Genomic DNA, 3,936 nt, shown 5'->3' with positions numbered 1-3,936 from the left:
TTTTGCATATAAGCCGGAACTCCTCCAGTTCAGATTTTTCAGTCGAAGATAGACCTGCACCTCCATGAGTTTTGTGGTTGAAGTTGGAGTTGTTGTCTTGGTGCAAATTATTGCTGAAAACCAGGAAGATTGAATTGCTCATTTCCAAACTGCTGGAACGGCCGTTGCATCTTATTTTGATTGTTGCTCCATTTAAAGTTAGGACAATTCTAGTTGTCAGGATAATAAGTGTCTGGAACTGGTTGCTACGATCTTTGAAAGTTGCTCACAAACTGAGCTGATTCACTAGATATAGCGCATTGCTCCGTCACATGCGAACCTGCACATAGCTCACAAACACTGGTTATCTGATTAACACCATAGTTAGCCAGAGAATCGATCTTCATAGAAAACTCCTTTAGTTGAGCAGTGATAGCCATAGCTATATCCACTCAAAGAACTCCTGCTACCTTGCCCTGTGGCAATCTCTGAGTTGGATACTGATATTCATTAGCAGCCATCAGTTCAATTAGATCATAAGCTTCCTCATAGCTCTTTGCCCATAATGCTCCAACTGATGATGCATCGAGCATGGGTCTTGACTGTGCCCTCAAACCATTACAAAAGCAATTAATGATCATCCAATCAGGCATTTCATGATGAGGAAACTTCCTAAGCATCTCCTTGTAGCGCTCCCAAGCTTCACATAGAGTTTCTTCCGATTGCTATGCAATTTGAGTAATAGCATTCCTGATTGCAGCTGTTTTCGCCATAGGGAAGAATTTAGTGAGAAACTTTTGAGCAAGATCTTCCCAAGTAGTAATCGAACCAGCCGGTAGACATTGTAACCAGCTCTTATCCTTGTCCCTCAGAGAGAATGGGAATAGTCTCAGCTTAACAGCATCTTCAGAAACACCGTTGAACTTGAAGTTATCGCATATCTCAATGAAATCCCTAATGTGCATATTGGGATCTTCCGTTGGACAACCCTGAAACTGGATTGAATTCTACACCCATTGAATTATGCCAGGCTTGATCTCAAAGGTATTAGCTGTGATAGATGGCCTGACAATGCTAGATTGAATGTCATTGATCTTGGGTTGAGAAAAATCCATCAATGCTTTCGTTCGTGTTGCTGGATCTCCCATTGTAATGAGTACCTGAAACACAAACAAATAAACCGTGAAAGTAAAAGAATCCGAGTCAGTGAACTTTATGACCACTGATGACAAGCACATAAACTAAAAATTAACACCGAGTCCCCGACAGCGGCACCAAAAACTTGTTAGGGCGAAAACATGTGCTAAAATTATATGCAAGTATACGCGTTCGCAAGTAGTATAAGATATAAATCAGATTCGTTCCCCCATAGACGGGTTTAGGTTAAGTTCAATTTATGCACCTATACAGCAATGTATGATTATCGCTCAATGCTAAGACAAATAACCAAATGGGTTTTGATTAAACTAAGAGATTATACTAAATAACATTAACTAAGAGAATTGAGGTTGAATTACTATATATGACAAACATGGGATTCTAACTTCTTTAAATACTTCATTCAATAGCCTTTTTATTCTTAACCTTAGCATGTAATGGTGATGACACTAATCAGATAACACGATACTAGTAAACGCCAACTTTCGTTGTACGAATACCCAACTACCAAGCATCCACAAAAGAGATAGAAGTTGAATAGATAACAATTATGCTTAGTCATTATATGTTTATAAGAATTGAAAACATAACGGTTTAATGCGCAAGTTATCTATCGTGATTACATAGGGCAAGTAAGATGGTTAAAATTACCTACGAATCATGTATAACAATAACACATGAACCTATGCTAGCATGGCAAGTTCTAAACCTCTATATTCACTGTCACTTCAAGAGATATTAACATGCTATCTTATATATTAGCTACGCACATAAGACGAATAAGCACAACCAATACTAGGTTATCATACAATCACTACACACTAAGGTATCGAAACAAATTAACTATAGAAATCCATAAGTAAATCCGTTACAACTCCACGATAACGATTAGTTCATAATCGAACTCATCTTCACCATAGGTTCCAATGAAAGCATGAAAATAAATAATATAAAAGTGCTAGGGTTCAAGAACAAATTGAACACAAGCATCCAAGTATCAACTATATTGAATAAGACAAGAGTCTTCTTCTCCGTAGCCTTCTCGTGCTCTCTGGGTCTTCTTATTGCTCTCCCAGATCTCCTTGTTGTTAAAAACGTTTTTTATTGATATATATAGGCTCCAGGATGACCAGAACCCTTAATATATTAAATTTCTACTAAAATCAGGATTTTGGGTCAAAAATCGGGGTGGCGCGGCCGCGCTGATGGCGGGGCGGCCACGCTATTTTGGCAGAAAGTCAGCGCGGGCGCGCTGGTTTTTGGGGCGGCCGCGCCTGACTTCTGTACTTTTCTGTTGATTCTTCTTTTGGTCATAACTTGAGTTCTACTAGTCAGAATTAGGCGATTCAACTATCCACGCGAAGCTAACGAGATTCTATACAACTTAAGAATGGCCTAAGCTTCCAATTCTGATCTCTTTTCAGCATAATTTTTTGGAAATCTCCTTTCTTCATTTAACTGATGCCTGAAATGCAATAACACAAAAACACATCAAAAATACCAATAACTTGAGTCCAAAACACCAACTTAAGCCTGAAATGAAGTGTTCCAAGTAGATATAAAATCCACTCATCAATATCACCAAGTTACATGATAATAAGACAAGACAATAAAACAAAGTGAATCTATTCTAAAGTCATGCTTCTACATTACTCTATCCAGCATCTTTGAATATCTTCACATTTGCATGAAAATGGTAATTCTTCTTTGTTCTCAAAATCCTGCTTAACAGACTGCCACATTCCTTTTGCAAACACCCGACGTAGGTGACTATGTTGTCACTAGCAACAGCTATTTTGAATATGATCATCCGTCGGGACTATGTTGATCATCCGTCGGGAGCCTCGTTGATTATGCATCGGGAGCCTTTGTAGATTATCCACCGGGAGTCTTTCTGTCACTTGACTCCATTTCACTTATACAGAATTACAAGACATCTCATATTTACAATTAGCCAACCTATTCTATATATCAATCTAGTAGTCAACATGACTTATTGTTACATAAGCTACACTCTCGATGGATGTTCAGTTGTCATTCGTCGGGACTAAAAAGATCATTTGTCGGGACTTATAATAGAACATCCGTCGAGAGCTACAAAAACACTAAGTTAAATCTACTAAGGTGTTTTATTTAACTTATCATCAAGTTCACAACATATTCCTAACAATAAATAAAACTGATTTTATAATTTAAAGAAATAAAAAGTAAAAATAAAAATTCAGAAACATCTGTCAGAGATGAAACTTCTGACAATATGAATCAAACACGGGTCAATGAGAAGAGTAAAACAGGTCAAATTCCGGGTTGTAAAGAATACGTCGGACTTTGCCCAGAAACCGTCCACCGGAAAACTTTCCGGCCAGCCTAATTCAGGCCAAAAACAACACCATTTGGTGTGTTTTTGATTGGGTTTTTATTCTACTCAACTCCAGCATCCCGTATCAATTAATTATTCACCAAAATCATCTCGTAAAACCAACCTCCGATCAAACCCGATCGAACTCCGGCCAACTAGAAAAATCAATTGTGTGTACATGAAACTTCGATATTAATAGCTCAAATCAAAACTTGAAACCTCTATAATCTAAGCCCTAACATCTCAAGAACCAAAAATCATTCAAACTCAAAAACGTTCAAATCAAAACTTTGTATAAACCCTAATAATCGAATTCACATATCCAGGAATCGTTCGTTCAATTAAAAACCATGAATCGACTGTAAATCATCGTACAAAGCTATATCAATCATCAAATCATCCTAATAACCCTAGAATCAGAAAGACCCAAATCGAACATA

At 37.6% G+C, this 3,936-nt stretch overlaps 1 non-coding gene across 1 annotated transcript; it reads left to right on the top strand.

Moving 5' to 3' along the window:
- The first annotated feature begins 630 nt into the window (after positions 1 to 630).
- On the top strand, positions 631 to 737 carry LOC141723201 (small nucleolar RNA R71). Its single transcript, XR_012576189.1, has one exon. It is a non-coding gene; the product is annotated as a small nucleolar RNA R71 (small nucleolar RNA).
- Positions 738 to 3,936: the final 3,199 nt, after the last annotated feature.

The sequence above is a fragment of the Apium graveolens genome, chromosome 4 (genome assembly GCF_009905375.1).
Source record: "Apium graveolens cultivar Ventura chromosome 4, ASM990537v1, whole genome shotgun sequence".
Classification (NCBI taxonomy): Eukaryota; Viridiplantae; Streptophyta; class Magnoliopsida; order Apiales; family Apiaceae; genus Apium; species Apium graveolens.
The sequence above is the reverse complement of the archived record's forward strand: the minus strand, read 5'-3'. Positions and strand labels throughout refer to the sequence as shown.